Here is a 23,135-nt window from a genome sequence, read left to right as displayed (position 1 = left end):
GAGAAACCTCAGAATTCAGTGTTCCTTCATAGATATTTTATTTCCTTAAAAAAAAAAAAAAGAAAGAAAAAACGTTGGAATACATTGTCATCCATTAAGTGTTCATTGTGCAGCTATAGTGGACGCTGTGGTTGTTTTTGCTACCATTATTTTCACCCTTTCCCATTGTGTAACACCTCCCTGCTCCCTCTCCTCAGTTCTACACTCCCAGTACATGGCACTTATCTGGCCAAAATGGTTAGTGCAAGGCGCTCCAAAGCTGAGAACTCTTGTCTATTGTGGGGAGTCACATCCTCTCTTCACTGGATGTGAAGGAGCAAGTGTGTAGCCCTGGTACTTGCTGGCGGCCATCTTGCAACAATGAAGGAAGGCAGCAGGAGAGTGAGGTAACATTCTGAGTGCGACAGAGCCCAGAGAGACGCAGAAAAGTGGAGCTAGAGCCTCAAGTGAACCATGCTTGATGCTTACATTACCTGTGGACTTTTCCGTTACAGGAACCAAGGAATTCTCATTATAATAAGCCAGTTTGAGGTCAATTTTCTATTATTTTTGTCATAAAATATTCTGATGCGTACAGCCACTTTTTGAGCTTATTAATTCATTTACTTCTTTCAAATTTTGGTTCTTTAATATAAGGAGCCCTGGTAGCCCAGTGATTAAGCCCTCAGCTGCTAACCAAAAGATTGGCGGTTCAAACCTACCAGCCGCTCCGTGGGAGAAAAATGTGGGAGTCTGCTTTTGTAAAGATTATAGCCTTGGAAACCCTATGGGGCATCTCTACTCTGTCTTACAGAGTTGCTCTAAGTTGAAATAGACTCAACAGGAATGGGTTTGATTTTTTTTTGTTTTGATGGCTCAGTAGTTAAAGCGCTCAGCTGTTAACCAAAAAGTCCGCGGTTTGAATGTACTAGCCACCACTCAGTGGGAGAAAGATGTGGCTGGCAGTCTGCTTCCATAAAGATTACAGCCTTGGAAACGTTATGGTCCAGTTCTACCCTGTCCTATAGTGTTGCTATGACTTAGAATCAACTCGATGGATATCAAATTCAAATAATACTTAGTTAGCATTTTCAGTGTGTTGGTACAGTGTAGGTAGTTCTTTTATAACAGCCTTCTGAGATAGTATTATTATTGAATTCCCATTTTTGAAATGGAAATTTGAATAAGGAAACCCAGCTTCTGAGAGATTGCACCTACCCTAAAGACACAAGCCTATAAGCCGCAGTGAAGTCTGAATTTGAGTTTATTGCAAAAACCATATTGCACCTATTTCTTACAGAAAAGAAATTAGTACACCAAATTCAGCTTTGTAAGCAGTTGGTGATGATAATTCATATTTATGGGATACTTTTTATTTATCCAAAGCACATTTGAACCTATGCTTCCACGATATTGACAAATATCAACAGTAGGTTCTGACTGATGTAGAAGCCAGACTCTGATACTATCTGGGAAATGAGTCAAGGTGTATTTATCTAAAGTACACAGTAGAGAGGTCAGCAACATTCTCTAAAGACAGAGCAAGGTATAAGCCTCTGGGTATCGCCAAAGGGCTTCAGCAGTGAACACACAATTGTATATGATTGAGTGAGTGAGGAGCACATGGGGACTTGTGGAAAGTTTCACTGTTCAGCAGAAGAACCACCTCCACCATTCCTTACCCAAGCTCAACTGGATCTTTATTATCAGATATATGCCAGAGAGTACCTCATTAGTCTTAGTGTTATATAATATGACCACAGAGACTGGTATACTACAGGACATGTAACATAGCCTCCTTTAAATCTTCAGTCCGTCCAGGCTAGTACAGCCTGGTCCAAACCCTTTCCCGATCTTAGAGCTGCAGAATTAGAGCAAGGGTCAGTTACCCAGATGTCGCTGAGAACCTTACAAGTCCTCAAGGCAGCTATAGGTTCATCAGTGATTTTTACAATTTTACAGATGGGAAAGTTAAGATAGTTGTTAGTGGCTGTCCGGTTGGCTCCAACTCATAGTGGCCTTATGTATAACAGAACAAAAATTGCCTGGTCCTATGCCATCTCCATGATCGTTGGTATGTGTGAGTTCATTGTTCTGGCGATTATGTCAGTTCATCTCATTGAGGGTTACCAAAATGAAACCCGTTGCCTTCAAGTTGATTTTGGTTCATAGAAACCATATAGGACAGATAGAACTACCCCATAGGGTTTCTAAGGCTGTAATCTTTACAGAAGCCAACTGCTACATCTTTCTCCCAAGGAACGGCTGATGTGTTTGAACTGCTGACTTTTCAGTTAGCAGCCGAGTGCTTAATCACTGCATCATCAGGGCTCCTCATTGAGGCTTAAAAACCTGTTGCCATCGAGTCAATTCTGACTCACAGCAAGCCTGTAGGATAGAGTAGAACCGTCCCATAGGATTTCCAAGGAGTGGCTGGAGAATTCAAACTGCTGACCTTTTAGTTAGCAGCCGTAGCTGTTAACCGCTGCGTCACCAGGGCTCCGGTCATTGAGGCTTAGGGATTAAATTATTTGCCCTCCAAGTGCACATAGCTAGGTGGTAGCAGAACTGAATGTATTTTGACTTGCTGTTCAATTTTTGCTTCATAGAACGCAATAGCTTTTTACCTACAGGAAGTTAACCCAAGCACATTTTGTTGTAAATGAGGCCCAGAATCAAGGTCAGGAACATAATTTTAAGGCCAGTGGAAAATCTGAAAGGGTTAATTAAGCCTTCATTTGTAGTAATTAATGTTGAAGAGTTGATAGTGGGATTAGGCATGGGGTTTAATCAGAGTTTTTTTTTTTTATATATACTTTTTATTGTGCTTTAAGTGAAAGTTTACAAATCAAGTCAGTCTCTCACGTAAAAACTTATATACACCTTGCTACATACTCCCAATTACTCTCCCCCTTAATGAGACAGTCTGCTCTCTCCCTCCACTCTTTCTTTACGTGTCTGTTTCTCCAGCTTCTAACCCACTCTACCCTCTCATCTCCCCTCCAGGCAGGAGATGTCAACATAGTCTCAAGTGTCCACCTGATCCGTGAACCTCACTCCTCACCAGCATCCCTCTCCAACCCATTGTCCAGTTAATCAGAGTTTTGATAACCCAGAGCAGACTTGCTATAATGACTGTGACAACAATGAGGAAAAGCCGAGGCTTCTTGGTCAAGGTAGTGACTGTCAACCTCCAGGGCAATGCTGGTTTCTCAGTAGGGTGAGGGGCATCAGGACCGTAAGGTTTTCCATAGCCTTCTCCTGTGTAACTGGACTAGTGAGTTTTTGGTAAAGTGAATGAAATAGTCTCTTTTCTCATTGCTAAAACCATGTTTTGGCCTGTGAAGAAGTCCTCAGCAGCCATAAATTCTAAATGCTGTTTGCCAATTAAACCTTATTAAACAGAATGGAATGGGGTGGGGGGGGGGGGAATCTTAGATAATGGGTATTTTTAGACAATTTCCATATCCCATGTTTTCATTTATTCAAAAATGAATGTTTTGGGTACTGTGATAGGTCCTGAATATGCAGTAAAGAAGACATAGATGTGGTCTCTGCATTGCTAAAGCTTGTAGTTGAGTAAGGAAGACAGCATCAAAGAAGTAAACACACGGTTACATGCGTAATTATAAAATATGATGGTGGTGATAGAATAATTTGGAAAAGGATAGTGGTAATGGTTGTACAACATGGAGAATATAATCAATATCACTGACTTGTACATGTAAAATTGTTGAATTGGCAAATGTTTTAAGATATATATATCTGTATAAATAAACCTAAACCCAAACCCAACCTATATAAATAAAACCTATATCTATATGAATATATGTACATATGTATCTATAGAAATATCTGCATGTATGTATGTGTGTGTGTGTACATATATATATATATATATATGGAGTCCTGGTGGAACGGTGGCTAAGCATTCAGCTGCTAACAAAAAGGTCAGCAGTTTGAATCCAGCAGCAACTCCTTGGAAACCATATGGGTCAGCTCTACTCTGTCCTAACGGGTCTCTGTGAGTTGGAATCGACTCTATGGCAACGGTTTTGGTTTTTTAGGTTGTATATATATGTATACACACACACGTACATACATATATATATAAATATATGTGTACATATATATACACACATATATTTACCACCGTAAAAACAAAACAAAACCAAAAACATGATGGAATGAAGTGGAAAGGAATTGAGTGTTATGAAGACACACGATAGGCGGCCATATTTTGAATTGGAGCACCAAGGCAGAACGTTTGGAGGGAGTGCTGTTGATGCTGAGAATTGAAAGATGAGGAAGAACCAGCTAGGCAGAGAGGGGATAAGAGTTTTCTAAGCAAAAGGAAAAACAGGTCAGTCATCCTGATGAAGGAAGAACTTGTCCTGTTGGAGTAACTGGAGCTGGAGTAGGTGAGTGAGGAGGGAGAAGGAGGAAGGTACAAGCTCGTGCACTCTGGCCATTTGAGATTTGGAATTTTGAGATACCTGAATTCAAATCTTTATGATTTTGGACATGTGAATCAGTTTCCATTTCACTAAAATAAGGGTAAGATTATCTGACAAACAAACTTATGAAGATCAAGTGACTCTAAATATCTAGTGCCCAGCAGTTTAAGTTCCTTTCTCTTCACCATCTGCTTTCTCTTCTCTTCCTGAATTTTTGCTCGGGGCTGTTGACGTGGTCTGCTTGAGTGGTCATTTGACTTTGATTTTCTTTGCCCCTTTCCATTATCGTGAGTGGAAGTTGCTTATACTTGAATAATCAAAAGCTGAATAATCTAGAGTTAACTATACAAGAACTTTCAGTTATATACTGATGATACTTTTATTAATTATAACAGATAGATTTAGAACCAGTCCATCAAAGTATGGTCTCAGGTCTGCTCTTCAGAGAATTCAAGTTCATTTTTGCTTACAAAATAGCTGTGATTTTTTTTTTTGAAACTTGGAAAAGACTATCTGTTTTGATGCATAATATGAAAGCTGATGATGTGACTTAGCAAATCAAAAATATTTATTCAGAAAATATCTCAATTCAGTTATCGGGCATGGTGAAAAGTCAGCGTTTTCTTTCAGTGTGATCGTTGCAACACAGGGTGCTTTCGTTTATCAGCTCCATTGGTTGACAGCGGTTATGTGGAAACACTTGAGCACTCATTTTCAAATATAAAAAATGCCTCAGATTCTCAAAATTTGGGAAGAGGTCACAGGACATAACCTTCTTCCAAGTAAATACACTGAACCAAAGAGTTCTTCTATTTCTTTTCTTCCCCATCCTTATTATAATAAAGTACATTGTAAATGAATTTTCCGAAGTAGGAACCAGTGCTTATATGCTTCAGAAATACTTTTACAGGGAGTTGACGCTTCACATTATCTTAGTGGCTACCTGTGTAACCCTTGGCTTCTGTGTGTCTTTGTATAAAATAGAACGCCATTATGTTCCCTATGGAGCCCTGGTTGCATAGTGGTTAAGAGCTCGGCTGCTAACCAAAAGGTCGGCAGTTCAAATCCACCAGCTGCTCCTTGGAAACCCTATGGGCAGTTCTGTGTTGACCTACAGGGTTGCTATGAGTCAGAACTGACTCAACGGCACCTAACAACAGCAAATTATGTTTCCTGCCTGCCTCATACGGTTGTAATGGGAGTTAAAATAGATACCGTACATAAAATAGTTGGGAGTGGGGAGCATTCATTCAACAAATTCAACTGAATGGAGAGAACTGGAAGAGTTCTTTGCCAGCCTGGTCCAGGTATATTATCTTACCTGATACTTGTAACATCCCTACAAATGGGGCAGACAAGTAGTAGGTGTTATAAGAAAATAATTTTTAAATACCTGTTTTCACAGGAATCCAACGAATTAAATTCCCCTACCTCTCAATAGCTCATTGTGATGTTCATCAACCTGTACTGTAGGTAGTAAGTTCTTTTCTCTGTACATAACCTCCTAAGCCTTTCGTTCTTTACCCTGTGCCTCTGACTTTTTGGAGTGAGTTAGAAAACCACTGTCAAAGACACAAACACAATCAGTAATTTTTTATCCTCCTCTTTTCAAAGGTAATAATTATACCATATTTTGTGTACCGTTTTTTCCTCTATTCACTCACAGTTCTTAGTTTTATAGTTTCCTCCCCAGTTTCCTGAACTTTTCCTCCTAGGTCTTATTTTGTTACTTATTGCCTTTGTAACACCCTTTCTTTTCTCCGTAAAGGAGTCTTTCCTTCCCAGAAAATTGTGCTGTTTTCATTTTTAACTGCTGAATTGTAATACTGTTAACTTTTCTGGCATACTGGGTTGAATACCACCGGGCCACATTGGGGAGGGCTTTGTGCTGTCTGACGGAAAATTACCAATTGCTTAAAATGCTGGACACTGGCTGCCCTCCCCGCTCACCCCCGCTCTAGGCCGGGTTGCTGCATTGCTAGGAGGAGTTCCTCTCAGTGCTGGTGGGTCATTTTTCCCTTCTAGGACAGGGCAAATCAACCAGCAGTGTTGCTGTAGGTGAGCTCTGTCCGAGGGGCTCTACTCCTTCCCTGTAAACATTAACTGATGGTGTAATTCTGAGGGAAGGGGCAAAGCCAAGGCGGGTTGTGTTGCTGTTGTTGACTCCACAGTGTCTGCTTTTCCTGGCAGGGCTCTCGGGGGCATGCTGTTCCCTTGTGTGTCCTCATATGCTGATCACTGTCCTCATCCTCGGGCAGCACAGAGGTTACGATACAGAGTGGTTTGCTCAGCCACCAGCAAGATGATAAAGAAGAGAAAACCAAGAGGCCCTTCCATACCTTGCAAGGGGGAACACAAAACTAGCAAATGCAAGTCCCGAACCTCACACTTTCCTTCAAGTAGGAGTTCAAGATAGAAATTCTCTGAATCACACCTGCAAATATTTTCACCCTTAGTTTATTTTCCCTAGGCCTTTTCTAGTCAGGGAAGAACAGAGAAAAAAAGAAGAGATGAGAGAAGAGAAAGCTTCAGAGGAAGCTTGTGAACTTGACTTCCAGAAGTAGACTCTTCAGAGATATATTTAAACAATGTTAAGAACCACTCCAACTTTACTGAAGAGGAGGCAAGATGAAGGCACCACATTTGACCAACTCCTAAGTGACCGCTGTTTGAATATAAAAGACATAAATTGTTTATTTCAGGTGTGGAAAAGGATGAAGTGTTTTACAAGACAGAAAATTAAATCCTATTCAATTTCAGAAGTAGGTGGCATAGAGTCCAACCATGGAAATGATTGAGAATGTAAGTCACATTGATTATTGACAGATATAAATTTTAATGGAGTCATAATAACCACTAGCTCTGGTTTTTAGAATGCCCTGGTTATTAAATTTTAGTTTTTGACCAAAAGTATAAAATATAAAACCTATCTCTAAAAATAAAGCTTTTTAACCTGTAATCTGAGAGCTACCCAATTTTAATATGAGTTTCTTTGACAAGCTCTGTTTCCCTGGTGACAGAATGTCTCTTTTCAGTTTGAGTCTTCATCATACATTTATGAGCTCTGACAATGCTATTTTTATACAGCCTTAGACATTTGGGTCAAGGTGACAAGTGAGACATTGCAAAGGTGGAGTAATTTGACTGATTGAATGTGGGCGTTGAAGAAGTGTTACCAGGAGGTGGGTGAGGGTTACAGAAAGAAGTGACAGGAGGAAACAGTGCCCCAAAGATGAATTTCACTTCACTGACTTTAGCGTGTTGCTTGCCATTCGAATTCACAGATGCTTGAGGCTGTAGAATCTCATTCTGTGTCCATCCTTGAGATAAGCCTAGAGAGGGACTTCTTTTTTCTTTTGTCTCAGTCCGGGGTTCTGAAATTGGGACCATAGGTGTTTTTGGTTGTTTTGTACTTCTCTACCAAGTGTATCGTCTAGTCTCTTTTAGCTGATAACAACAATTACCTGGAGGATGTCATTTCTTCTTTTTTGTTAGTTTTTTCCCCCCCGTTTTTATTGACAAGATATCAAGGGACCAGATTTCCTGTGCTTCTGGGGTCCGAGAGCTTATGGAAGCCACTCCATAAAGAGGGACAAAAGGAGACTCTTATGCTTGGCTCTCCCAGGGAATGGCTTACTGGCAGCCTCACAGCCTGGGAAGGCCACAGCTGTGAATACAATTAACGGCCCTTGTATTTGCAAAAAATGCAGCTCTGTAAACTACAATGACGTCTTTTTAAATGTGTGCCATATTTGAGGGGCACAAAAAAATAATTAGCAGGCAGGGTGGGATTGTGCTTAGAGCAGGCGGGTATGTTTTTCATGTGCCACGGTATGGGGTAGAGCAGAAGAATGGCCGATTCTACCAAAAAATGTTAAAATCCGCTGGTGTTCTGCAACATTTTTTTTGTAACTGCTTCTCTGGCCTCTGCAGTACCCCTGTCTTCTGTTCTGATCTGGGCCCAGGTTTTTGGCCAGCTACTTAGACCCAAGAACTAAATGGCTCCATATGATAACCAGCACCCAGCTCTTGGAAAAGAAAATAAAGACGAATCTAATGAATTATTTCTTCCATCAGCTTGCCATGTTCTTGGAATTTTTAGGTGTATCATTTGCCAGCTTTTTGACTACTACGCTGCGTCTTCCTCATACAATGTATTTTCCCTAGAGTTTTTGTTGTCTTTTTAGGATACCTTTGATCAGTGGCTCTCAAACGTTAGTGTGCATCAGAATTACCTGGAATCCTCGTTAAATACAGCTTGCTGGGCCTCACCTCCGTAATTTTTGATTCGGGATGAGTAGGGTGTTATTGTTGTTACGTGCCATTGAGTCGGTTCCAACTCATACCACAGAATGAAACACTGCCCAGTCCTGCGCCATGCTCAAAATTGTTGTTATGTTTAAGTCCGTTGTTGCAGCCACTGTGTCAGTCCACCTCTTTTGAGAGTCTTCCTCTTTTCCGCTGACCTTGTACTTTACCAAGCATGATGTACTTTCTCCAGGGACTGATCCCTTCAGACAACATGTCCAAAGTATGTAAGGTGCAGTCTCACAGTCTTGCTTCTAAGGAGGAATCTGGTTGTACTTCTTCCAAGACAGATTTGTTCTTTTGGCAGTCCATGGTATATTCAATATTCTTTGCCAGTGCCACAATTCAAAGGCATCAGTTCTTCTCAGGCATCAATTCTTCTTTGGTCTTCCTTATTCATTGTCCAGCTTTCACATGCATATGATGTGATTGAAAATACCATGGCTTGGGTCAGGCATACCTTAGTTTTCAAGGTGATATCTTTGCTTTTCAACACTTTAAAGAGGTCGTTTGTGGCAGATATGCCCAATGCAATGCGTCTTTTGATTTCTTGACTGCTGCTTCCATGGCTGTTGATTGTGGATCCAAGTAAAATGAAGTCCTTGACAACTTCAATCTTTTCTCCATTCATCATGATTTTGTTTACTGGTCCAGTTGTGAGGATTTTTGTTTTCTTTATGTTGAGGTGTCATCCATACTGAAGGCTGTGGTCTTTGATCTTCATCAGTAAGTGCCTCAAGTCCTCTTCACTTTCAGCAAGCAAGGTTGTGTCATCTGCGTAATGCAGGTTGTTTATGAGTCTTCCTCCAATTCTGATGCCCCATTCTTCTTCATATAGTCCAGCTTCTCTGATTAATTGCTCAACATACAGATTGAATAGGTATCATAAAAGGGTACAACCCTGATGCACACTTTATCTGACCTTTTGTTCTGTTCGAACAACTGCCTCTTGATTTATGTAAAGGTTCCTCATGAGCACAACTAAGTGTTCGGGAATTCCCATTCTTCTCAATGTTATCCATAATTTGTTATGGTCCACATAGTCGAATGCCTTTGCATAGTCAATAAAACATAGATAAACATCCTGCTGGTATTCTCTGCTTTCAGCCAGGATCCATCTGACATCAGCAATGATATCTCTGGTTCCATGTCCTCTTCTGAATCCACTCTTTCTGGCAGTTCCCTGTCGATATACTGCTGCAGTCGCTTTTGAATGATCTTTAGCAAAATTTTGTTTGTGTGTGATATTAATGATATTGTTCTATAATTTCCGCATTTTGTTGGATCACTTTTCTTGGAAATAGGCACAAATATGAATCTCTTCCAGTCAGTTGGCCAGGTATCTGTCTTCCAAATTTCTTGGCATAGACAAGTGAGCACTTCCATCGCTGCATCCATTTGTTGAAACACCTCAATTGGTATTCCATCAATTCCTGGAGCCTTGTTTTTTGCCAGTGCCTTCAGAGCGGCTTGGACTTCTTCCTTCAGTACCATCGGTTCCTGATCATATGCTACCTCTTGAAATGGTTGAACATTGATCAATTCTTTTTGGTATAATGACTCTGTGTATTCCTTCCATCTTCTTTTGATGCTTCCTGTGTCGTTTAATATTTTCCCCATAGAATCCTTCACTGAGTAGGATAGGGCCAGATAATTTGCATTTCTAACAAATTCTTAGGTGATGCTGATGAGGTTGATCTGGGGACCACATTTGGGGAAATACTGCTTTTAGGTAGAAGTTTCTTAAATATAAGTCCCAGCCTTGTAACTGGATTTCTTCATTAACTCATGTGTTACTGTTAGTTGCCATTGAGTAGATTCTGACTCATAGCATGAATAGTACTTAAAATGCCTACCTTTAACAAGGGTTTCCAGGAAATACAATAGTATAAGTTAGAGGACCTCTTATCAGCTAATAAGCTGCTAGACCAGTTGTTAACTGGTTGACTCTGATTCCAACTCTTGGTGACCCCATGTGTGTCAGAGTAGAACTGTGCACCATAGAGTTTTCAGTGACTGAATTTTTGGAAGTAGATTTCCAGGACTTTCTTCCAAGGCACGTCTGGTTGAGCTCAGACTGCCAATCTTTCAGTTGGTAGCCAAGCTCGTTAACCGTTTGCACCACCCAGGGACTTTTAAACAGCCAGAGCCTAGGAATGTTTTGTTAGAAGAATTTTAGGAGACTCTGTTGACCAGTCTGTAACACACCTGAGGGTCTGTTGGTGTCCTGGAAAATCTGGAGTTGCTGGGGTCAGATATAAGAGCCCTGTATGTCTCATCTCAGGTCACTTTTACCTACATCCCACAGGCTGGATGACTGTTGAACTCGATAAGATGAGATTTCATAGTTGGGACCTTATTTTGTTAAGCCTGCTGTCATGAGGAGCATTTTAGTAATGAATAAAACAGGAGTCTTTGAGTTTCCTTCTGTCTAAATAACAGGTGAGTGAATTGTTAATTTTGTTTTCAGTAATTCTGTGGAAAAGAAGTATTTATCAACCATTCCCATCTGGTCTGAAGGGGAACAAATAGGTCAGATATTAAGCCTGAGCCTCAATTTTTTAACATCTGGGAGGGAATTGGAAGAGGTAGCCTAAAATTTTCAGTACAGATTCCTAGATGCGAACAGAAGTTTCATATTTATCTCAAAATCTCTAGAGATTACTATAAAAAATAGGTGCTTCTTACGGCTCTATTCATTTACTCAGGCTTATTTTTTCTGTAGTACTTATTATAGCTTCACTTATCAATTATATTATTCACATATTTATTACACCCTCCACCACCATTGAATGTACAGGCTGTCAGTGTAGGGCCTTTGTCTTGTTCTTTACTGTCCTCTGTGCCCAGTGGTTTCTGGCATGTAATCATTGCTTTATGAATATTTGAGGAATGAACGAATGATCTATCTAGTTCAGCAGCCTTATGTCATTCCAAAACTGTCAATTCTTCAATAGATTTGGCATTTTGCTTTAAAAAAGCAGGTTACCTAAATGTTACAGGTCTGTGGGACTAGTTTCTATCAGTGGCATGTGGGAATAATAGCAGTATTCTAAAGCAATTATTTAGGTTAATAAGTTAAGGAGCCTTGGCAGAGAATGAGAAAAGGCAGAAATTTAATTTTTTTTTTGTCTGAGTCATTAGAACTTCTTACAATTACTGCCAAGACTCTGTAAAATTAATAAAGTCTTTTACTGTGTTTTAATAACAACTTTGCTTTATCCAATACTGTTTCTTGAGTTAATTCTCTTGTTTTTGAGTTAAATTGTCTTTAATAATGGCCTTATTAGGCAGTCTTGTTGGCTAGTGAAACTGTTTAACTTTTAACTGAGGAGTCCTTATTTGTGGATGCAGCCTGGGTTCTGAGCTACCGTGCTGTGCTGTTTCACTACTGTACACCTTTGTTTGGGCTTTTACTTGGCAGGGGAGAGGGATTGTCCATGAGTTCTCTGTGAGAATTTAAAATTTTTGTGTTATTTTGATGATCTGAAAAAAAAAAAAAAAAAAAAACGTAATGTAAACCTCTTCTAGGTGGTCAGTCTGATCACCGAATAACCAAGTTCTGCCATGATATTTCAGTGCCCACATCTGCATCTGGGTTTTTTGACAGTTTTGTTGGGGCCAAGAAGGACTACTTTAGCTGTCATGCATTTATGAGAAAAGAACAGAGGCAGGCTTGATATTCAGTGTCACACTGGAGCCAAGTGAAGATCAGATCGGAAGGCAGAGACCCCATATGAAGGGGCTTGCATCTGACCTTGTAGATCCCCTGATGGAAAACCAAGAATGGATTGAATTCAGGTGGAGACAGTGAAGATGGAGAGGTGGATATAAAGGAGAGAATTGTTTATGATGTTAAATCAGCATGACTTGGTGACTGGGATTGTGGATGGGATGGTGAGGGAGAGGAAGTAGTCAAGGATGACTCTCAGGGTTTCTTAAGTCTAAGTAATGCAGAGATTCTTCCTAATGGGGCGGGGTGGGGGGGTGGGCAGAGAATTCTTGCAACATCCAGTATTGACTCCAGTTAATTACGTGATAATGTTACTTAAATATGTACATACATAAAATTAGGTGTAAATTTCTTATACCCAGTACCCAGTGCCGTCTTGTTGATCCAGGGTTTCCAAATTTCTTATATTAGTCTTATAAAACCAAAACATATTTACAAATTAAATATAAATATGACTAAAAGAAACAGTTAATTCTAAATTAACAATTTTAATTTAATATGACAAATATTGTTTTGGTAGAACTAAGTCACTATTACAACTTAATATAACACAGACTGCTACCATACAGGTTATTCTGGGTTAGGATAGACAAAAATGGTGGAAGGATTGTCAGTACATGGCTTCTGGACAGATTAAACCTTTTCAAAGAAGAGGCTCTACATTTCTCAAGTTTGTTAGACCTCATTTAAGGCCCAGTTCAAGGGTTATTTCATTTGAAATTCTTCTCTGACAACTTGGTTAGATGCCCCTTCTCTGGAATCCCTGCTGTGTAAAGTTCTATCATTTAATTTATCTCTAGTATCGGCAATTCTTGTGTGTTCGTCTTTCCTTGAAAACAATGTCCTCAGACTGGAACAGTGCCTGGCATATATCAGGAGCACAATAAAGATTTGTTGGTTAGATGAAAGCTTGACATAGATATTCTGGGCTTCCCCCCCCCTTTCTTTAAGTGATTGGTTAAGATAAATAAAAATATATATGGTGCTATATTAGTCAGGGTTCAGTCCAGAGAGAAGAGACATTTTGAGTGTTACAAGATAAAGAATTTTTATAGGAATTAAATCTTATACAATTGAGGAGGAGCCAGGGAAGTAAAGGTCCAGGAGTGTAGCCAGAGAATCAGAGAGGGGGCACCAGCCAGTCATCTGAGAAGCCAAGCACGTCCAGTGATGGGAAACCCCATAGGAAGGTCTGTGGGAAGCAGTGTGGCTACTGCCTCTGCATCTAGTCGTAGCCATGGGGCTGCTGTTGGTCAAAAGGGTCAGTAGATGGAAAGAAGAGCTGGGACTGGAACAGAAGAGGGCAGGACAAGCGTGACAAGGACACCCAAGGTAAGTTCAGGTCCTCAAGGGGGACTGAGTGGCGCCCCTGGCTGCTTGTAGTAACAGAAGCACATTGTCTCAGAGGAAATCTTCAACAATTTAGTTTGCAGATTAAACAATCCATTCGCAGTCAAAGATCACTATGCACATGGGAAGACAAGCCATCATGAGTGAGAGTCAGAAAAAAAAAATAACAGATTTAGACCCCCATTGACTTCAGTTCAGAGCCCTGGTGGCACAGTGGTTAAGAGCTACAGTGAGCTACGGCTGCTAACCAAAATGTCAGCACTTCAAATCTACCGGCTGCTCCTTGGAAACTCTGTGGGACAGTTCTACTCTGTTCTGTAGAGTCACTATGAGTTGGAATTGACTCGACGGCAACGGGTATGGTTTTTTTTTTCTTTTTCTTTTTTAGACTTCAGCTCTTTCTACTAACTAATGGTGCTGGGTATCAGAACCCTTCTTCAAACTCTGCAGAAAAGGAAGTTATTATTAAGATCTATCAAAAATCCTTCCTGCTGCAGAGAAAGCTCTGTTCTTTCTTTAGGGGGATGAAGGTCACCCTCATCTCTTGACACTGAGTTCTTGGCCACATCCATGCACTAGCTGAGGGGAAGGATATAAAGTTTGTGGAGCCCAAATCAGGCCTCAGTCATCTCTTCTTCTTGACTTTGTCCTGTGTTTTTGGCATAGGGCAGAGTTGGTATGGTTCATCCTTTTCTTTTGGAGAGGAGGAAGATAGAGCATTTTTTTCTTGAGGACACACAACTTTTTCTGAGTATGACCACCTCTAAAGTGACAGTGGTGATGATGGTGGTGGTGGTCGTTGTGGGAAAAGAAGTCTGACTGAAGAACAGCTCCACTGCTTGTAAGAGCAGACAGGCCAGGGGCTTGGTATTGGCAGCCAGACTTGCTCAAATAAAGGTCAAGCAGCCCTGGGAGGACAAAGGTTACTTTTTTTCTGCCTTGGATGCTACAGAGACCATGATTATAGAGACTGGCAAATCTGAAATCTGCAGGGCAGGCTGGAGATTCAGGCAGTCTTGAGGCAGATTTTCTTCTTGGACCTGACTGCCTCTTAAGCCCAACCTTGCAACCTAAGTCTGGGTATCAGATTGTTGAGTTTGCTTCTCTCATGGGTCTCCCGTTAGCAACATTTTATTTTTCATTTCATTGAGATTCACAGAGGTCCAGTCTAATTATGCTTTCTTTTTCAAGATTTTATAAGGATTACAGAAAATTAGAGAGACCTTTTGTGGTCAAATGCCCGCTATAATTTTTTGAAATATATACATTGTGGCCACAAAATTGATCAAATACAGAACCTAAAAAAAAAAAAAAGAGGACGAGCCTAGCCAAGCCGTGAAGACAGATGTTCTACCTCTAGTTGAAAAGTAATTAGACCTCAGAGGATTGAGATCCACATTTTGTCCTTCACTTGAATCAATATTTCTTTTCTCTGAGTTTTAGCCTCACTGATACTTGAGGTTTCTAAAATTATGGTGTAATATTGTTGACTTGTTAATATTATTGAAATCATTGTAACAGTTATAGCGCTTTAGCCCTTACATTAGTTATTTTAAATTTGCCCGTTAATATGCTTTTACATTCTTTTATCTCAGCAAAAGTTATAACAAAGTCAGAAGAGCCGTAAGAAAGATACATTAAAACAATTAATTTTGTTTTTAAAGAAAGGAGTTTTCTTCAAAGCTTTTGTTAGAAAGTATCCATTAAGATCTTGCTAGTAGTTGGATCAAATGTAAGCAATTTTAGAACATTTCACATGGTTTCTAATCCTCTACCATCCAATCCTTTTTCTCAAATGGACAAGCAAGCTGCAGGGATACATTAGCTTACAGAAAAATAACATTGGATACTTAATGTATCCGATAATCATTTGGCTCTTTTTTTTTTTTTTAATTAACTTTTATTGAGCTTCAAGCGAACATTTACAAATCAAGTCAGACTGTCACATATAAGTTTATATACACCTTACTCCGTACTCCCACTAGGTCTCCCCCTAATGAGTCAGCCCTTCCAGTCTCTCCTTTCGTGACAATTTTGTCAGCTTCCCACTCTCTCTATCCTCCCATCCCCACTCCAGACAGGAGATGCCAACACAGTCTCAAGTGTCCACCTGATATAATTAGCTCACTCTTCATCAGCATCTCTCTCCTACCCACTGTCCAGTCCCTTTCATGTCTGATGAGTTGTCTTCAGGAATGGTTCCTGTCCTGGGCCAACAGAAGGTTTGGGGACCATGACCGCCGGGATTCCTCTAGTCTCAGTCAGACCATAAAGTATGGTCTTTTTGTGAGAATTTGGGGTCTGCATCCCACTGATCTCCGGCTCCCTCAGGGGTTCTCTGTTGTGCTCCCTGTCAGGGCAGTCATCGATTGTGGCCGGGCACCAACTAGTTCTTCTGGTCTCAGGATGATGTAGGTCTCTGGTTCATGTGGCCCTTTCTGTGACCTTGGTGTTCTTCATTCTCCTTTGCTCCAGGTGGGTTGAGACCAATTGATGCATCTTAGATGCCCGCTTGTTAGCACTTAAGACCCCAGATGCCACATTTCAAAGTGGGATGCAGAATGTTTTTATAATCATTTGGCTCTTTTACTTTGGTTGGTGATTTTCTCCAAACACATTCTGTATTGCTATGACATTGAAATCCTTTAAAGTAGTTTTTATTGTAATATATAAGATAGGTCCAGAAAGCTGCTTGAAACAACTATATAGCATAATGTATTATTATTAGTTATATATCCTTGTAAATATATTGAAGTATTTTCAAAGTGAATTAGACGCTCATGTGTTGCTGAGAGAAGGTAAACTGGTACAGTCTTTTTAGAGGGGTATTTGGCAATTTAAGATTCACATGCATGCTTTGACCTAGGAAATTTATTTCTAGGAATTAAGGCTAAAACATGCACAAATGCACAAAGTTGTATGTACAGAATGTTTATTGCAACATCCATTCAATCAGCAAACATTGTATAGAATATCCACTATATTGTTCCATTTTTGCTGTTAGGGATACAGTGAAAAACAAGACAAATAAAGTCCCTTTCTTATGGAACTTACAGTTTGGCAGAACAGACAATAATCAAATAAATGAACGTGAAAACATCAGGTAATGATACCAAACCCATTGCCGTCGAGTCGATTTCGACTCATAGTGACCCTATAGGACAGAGTAGAACTGCCCAATAGAGTTTCCAAGGAGCGTCTGGTGGATTCAAACTGCCGACCTCTTGGTTAGCAGCCATAGCTCTTAACCACTGTTCCACAGGGTTTTCTCAGGTAATGATAAATGTCATGATAAAAACTGAGTGAAAAGATAGAGAGTGGCTAGGTTGGGGGCCAGGTACTTTACATCTGCTCAGAAAAGGACACTCTGAGGGTGTAACATGTGAGTTGATGCCTGAATAAGAAAAAGGAGTCAGCCTTGTGAAGATCAGGAGCAAAGCATTATAGAGAGAGCGCAGCTGCTACAAAGACCCTAATGTGAAACTTGTGTGGTACATGGGGAGAACAGCAAGAAGGCTAGCAGGGCTCAAGTGCAGTGAGCAGGGGGAGATTGGTGGGAATTACCGTTAAGATGAGGCAGAGGCAAAATCATAGGGGTCAGGGTCAGGATTTTTTTTTTATTATTTAATTCAAAGTATGATAGAAAACTATTGGAGTGGGGAGATTAAGTAGCAGAAGAATATGATTTGATATATCTATCTTTATCTACATCTCTATCTGATCTACGGTATTAATACAAATAACACAAGCCTTCTAAGTTTGTTTACCAACTACGCCCTTACCTCACAAAGTATTTTCATAAGCATGTTATGCTAATTTTTTTCAGCAACATGTACAAAAAATTGACATAGCAGGGCTTATGAAAATACCTTGTGGGGAGGGCATGGCTGGCAAACAAATGTAGAAGGTGCACATTATTTGTGTAAAAAAAATGGTATATGTTATTATTTTAAAACAGTTAAGTTTTAAGAATAGTGTAGAAAAATACTCAATACCTTTATCTAGATACCAGTTGTTTACCTTTTGCCACATTTGATTTTTCATTCTCTCCTCCCTCTCTCCATATATCTACCTATACACATACATATGTACATATCTCAATATATGTGTGCATTTCCTAAGAACACGGATGTTCTCTTGTAGTTCATTTATCAAATTCAGGAGATTTAACATCGATAATGGTGTTTTTTATCAGTCCATATTCCAATTTTGTAAATTATTTCATGTTGTTGTGTGTTGTCGAGTTGATTCCAACTCCTAGTGACCCTATATGACAGAGTAAACTACCCCACGGGGTTTCCTAGGCTGCAATCTTTACAAGAGCAGATCTCCAGGTCTTTTCTCCCGTGGAGCCACTGGTGGGTTTGAATCACTGACTTTTGGTTAGCAGCTGAGCGCTTAACCATTGTGCCACTGGGGCCCTTTATGTAGCATATTTTCCCCCTCCAGTACAGTATCCAGTCAGGATCACAGAGTGCATTTGGTTGGCATGTCTCCTTAGTCTCCTTTATCACACAGTTCCTCAGCCATTCTTTGTCTTGACATTAACAATTTTGAAGAATAAAGGTCAGTTATTTTATAGAATATTTCAGTTAGTTATATATAATTAGATTCAGATTATTCATTCCCAGTCAAAATGCTACATACGTGATATTGTGTCCTTCTCACAGTACCTCATCTGCCTGCCTTGTGTTGTGACGTTTTGATCACCTGGTCAAGGTATTCTGTGTTTTCTCTGCTATATAGCTACTAAAGCTCTTTCCTTCAGTCCATGATCTCTCCCTTGGCTTGGTGTTTGCTATTTAATGTTTTAAGTAAAGAAAAATTTAAATTTAATAATTTGTATGAATTTTTATTGTTCATCTTTATATTGTGCAATATCCATTGCTGTCGAGTTGATGCCAACTTATAGTGACCCTACAGGATAGAGTACAACTGCTGCATAGAGCTTCCAAGGCTGTAATCTTTTTTTTAATTGTAATTTAGATGAGGGTTTACAGAGCAAATTAGTTTCTCACTAAACAGTTAATACACACATGTTGTTTTGTGACTTTGATTGCCACCCCCACAACATGTCAACACTCTCCCCTTCTTGACCTCAGGTTCCCTGTTATCAGCTGTCCTGTCCCCTCCTGCCTTCTCATCCTTGCCCCAGGGCCGGTGTGCCCCTTGAGTCTCATTTTGTTTTATGGGCCTGTCTAGTCTTTGGCTGAAGGGTGAATCTTAGGAGTGACTTCAGTACTGAGTTAAAAGGGTGTCAGGGGGCCATACTCTCGGGGTTTCTCCTGTCTCTGTCAGACCAGTAAGTCTGGTCTTTTTGTGTGTGTGAATTAGAATTTTCTTCTACATTTTCCCCCAGCTCTGTCTGAGACCCTCTTTTGTGACCCCTGTCAGAGCATTTGGTGGTGGTAGCCAGGCACCATCTAGTTGTGCTGGACTCAGTCTGGTGGAAGCTGCGGTAGTTGTGGTCTATTTGTCCTTCGAACTAATCTTTCCCCTGCGTCTTTGGTTTTCTTCTTTCTCTCTTGCTACAGACGGGGTGAGACCAGTGGCGTATCTTAGATGGCCCCTTGCAAGCTTTTAAGACTCCAGATGCTATTAGTAGGATGTAGAACATTTTCTTTATAAACCATTATGCCAGTTGAGCTAGATGTTCCCCGAGACAAGACTATAAATCTTTACCATAGCAAATTGCCACACCTTTCTTCTGCAGAGTGGCTAGTAGGTTTGAACCATTGATCTCTGGTTAGCAGCCAAGTGCTTTAACCACTGCACCACCAGGACTCCTTATATTGTGCAATGCCTGTTTTATTTATTTATTTTAAAATTTTGTTTTGTTGTTGAGAATATACGGAGCAAAACATACACCAGTTCAACAGTTTCTACATGTACAGTTTCGTGACACTGATTACTGAATTTGTGCAGCTATTCTCACCCTCCTTTTCTGAGTTGTTCCTCTCCCTTTAACATAAACCCACTGCCCCTTAAGGCTCCTATCTAACCTTTCCAGTTGATATTGTCAATTTGATCCCATACAGATAGTTCTTAAAAGAGCGTAATGCTCAAGGCAGACTTTTTTTTTTCCTACTTAAGTTAAATTATTGTTCATTTTTAAGAAAACTTCTGGAGATATTTTTGGTTTAAGGTTTAAAGATTATCTCAGGACAATAGTTTTCAGGAGTTCATCTACCCTACATAGCTCCTAAAAGTTTGGAGTCTATGAGAATTTGAAATTCTGTTTGCGTTTCCCCCCTTTCGATGAGGATTCTTCAATGGAATCTTTGATCAAAATGCTCAGTAATGGTAGCCAGGCACCATTCAGTTCTTCTCGTCTGATGGCAGAGGAGGCAGTTGTTCATGGAGGCAATTATCCATACATTCTGTATGCTTCTCCTATTCCTGACTCTCCTTCTTCCTCTCTTGCTACAGGTAAATAGAGACCAGTTGTGCCTTGTAAGTTTTTAAGACCCCAGGCACTATGCAATGAACTAGGAGATAGCACTAAACATGTTATGAGACCAATTAACTGAATTGTCCAATAAAACCATGATCCTAAACTTCCAAACCACGGAACCAAATCCCATGTGGTGTTTGGTTGCACAGAAGCAGTCTCAGCAGCTATTTTTTTTTTTTGTCATTGTTGTAAATATATCCATTCGCACAACTTTTTTCAGGTATGTAACTTATTGGTGACAATTACAGTAAGAGGTGCAATCCTACCCTTAATTAATGAGATTTTTCCATCACTTAACTCCCTTCCCCCCCCAACCCCCATAACCACTAATAAACTTTGGCCTCTGTACATTTATTTACCTTTTCTTATATTTTTATGTGAGGCCATACAATATTTGTCTTTTGTAATTGGCATATTTTGCTAAGCATAATGTCTTCAAGCTGCACCCATATCGTAGCATGTATCAAGACTTTATTTCTCCTGTTGGCTAAGTAGTTTTCCATTATATGTATGTACAACATTTGTTTATCCATCCATCTGTTGATGGGCATTTTAGTTGTTTCTACCTTTTGGTTATTGTGAATAGTGTGGCAATGAACATTGGTGTACAAATCTCTGTTTAAGTCTCTGCTTTCAGGTCTTTTGGGTATATACCTAGGAGTAGAATTGCTAGGTCGTATGGTAGTTCTTAAGGACTTTAAGGGCTAAAGCGCACCTGACCCAAGCCATGGTGGTTTCAGTCACCTCATATGCATGCAAAAGCTGGATACTGAATAAGGAAGACTGAAGAAGAATTGATGCCTTTGAATTATGGTGTTGGTGAAGAATATTGAATATACGGTGGACTGCCAGAAGAATGAATAGATCTGTCTTGGAAGAATTACAGCCAGAATGCTCCTTGGAAGTGAAGATGGTGACACTTTGTATCACATACTTTGTATATGTTATCAGGAGGGACTGGTCCTTAGAGAAGACACCAGGCTTCATGAAGTAGAGGGTCGGCTGAAAAAGAGGAAGACCCTCAAGAAGACTGGCACGGTGACTGCAACAATGAGCTCAAGCATAACAATGATTGTGAGAATGGCACAGGACTGGGCAGTGTTTCATTCTGTCGTACACAGGGTTGCTGAGTTGGAACCAACTAGACAGCACCTAACAACATAACAACGTGGTAGTTCTGTTGTTTTTAGTGTTTTGAGCAGCTGCCATATTATTTCCACAACAGCTGTACCATTTCACATTCCTACCAGCAATGGATAAGTTTTCTGATTTCTCCATGTCCTCGCTGACATTTTTATCATTATTATTTTTTTTATCTTAGCCATGCTAGTGGGAGTGAAATGGTATCTCATTGCGGTTTTGATTTGCATCTGCCTGATCGCTGATGATGTTGAGCATCTTTTCATGTGTCTGGTGGCCATTTGAATGCTCTCTTTGGTGAGATACCTGTTCAAGTTCTTTGCCCATTTTATGATTGGGTTATTTGTCTTTTTATTAAGTTGTTGAAGTTTTATAAATATTTTGTTTATTAGACTCTTGTCAGATATATGGTTTCTGAGGATAGTGTCCTAGTCAGTAGCTTGTCTTTTTACTTTTTTGGTGAAGTGTTTTGATGAACAAGCATTTTTAATTTTTTATGAGTTCCCATGTATTTCGTCTTTTACTGTTTGTGCTTTTGTTATTAGATAATTCATTGTTAAAAGCTAGGTCTGACAGTTGCCCCTGTGTTTTCTTCTAAGAATTTATGATTTTAGTTTGCACATTTAGATTAGTCCATTTTGAATTTGTTTTTGTGTATGGTGTGAGGTGTGGGTTCTGTTTCATTTTTTTGCATATGGAATTATTCCAAATTTCCCAGCACCATTTATTGAAGAGGCTCTTCTTTCCCCATTGAATGGGCTTAGCACTTTTGTCAAAATCAATTGGCCATAGATGTGTGGGTTTATTTCTGGACTCTCATTTATATTCCATTGGTCTCTCTGTCTACCGTTATACCAGTACCATGCTGTTTGGATTACTGTAGCTGCATAGTATATTTTAAAATCAGCTGTATAGTATGTTTAAAATCCTACTTTGTTCTTCTCTTTTCAGCATTGTTTTAGCTATTTGGGGCCTTATGCCCTTCCATATAAAGTTGAGAATTGGCTTTTCTGAAAAAAAAAAAAAAAAAAAGAAGGCTGTTGGAATTTTGATTGGGATTGTGTTGAATCTATTGATTGCTTTGGGTAATATTGACATCTTAACACTATTAAGTCTTCCAATCCATGAACATGGAACACCTTTCCATTTACTTAAGTCTTCTTCAGTCTCTTTCAGTGGTGTTTTTTAGTTATCGTTGTATAAGTCCTTCACATCCCTGGTTAGATTTATTCCTAGTTATTTTACTCAATTAGATGCTATTGTAAATGGAGTTGTTTCCCTAATTTCCCTTTCAGATTTCTCATTGCTGGTGTATAGAAATCCAACTGATTTTTGTTTGTTGACCTTGTACCATGAAGCTTTGCTTAATTCCTTTATTAGCTCTAGAAGTTTTCTTGTGGACTCTATCATTTTCTATATATAGAACCATATCGTCTGTAAGTAGAAATAATTTTACTTCTTTTTTTCCAACCTGGATACTTTTTATTGCTTTTTCTTGTCTTACTGCTCTCACTAAGACTTCTAATACAATATTAAATATAAGTGGTATTCCCGATTCAAGGGGAAAGCTCTCAGTTTTTCTCCACTAAGTATGATATTGACTGTTGGCTTTTCATATATGCCCTGAATCATACTGACACATTTCTCTTCTATCCAAATCTTCTTTAAGGTTTTTATCAAGAAAGGGTGTTGGATTTTATCAAAATTTTTTTTT

Source organism: Loxodonta africana, chromosome 10, assembly GCF_030014295.1.
Source record: "Loxodonta africana isolate mLoxAfr1 chromosome 10, mLoxAfr1.hap2, whole genome shotgun sequence".
NCBI lineage: Eukaryota > Metazoa > Chordata > Mammalia > Proboscidea > Elephantidae > Loxodonta > Loxodonta africana.
This window is presented reverse-complemented; position numbering follows the sequence as displayed.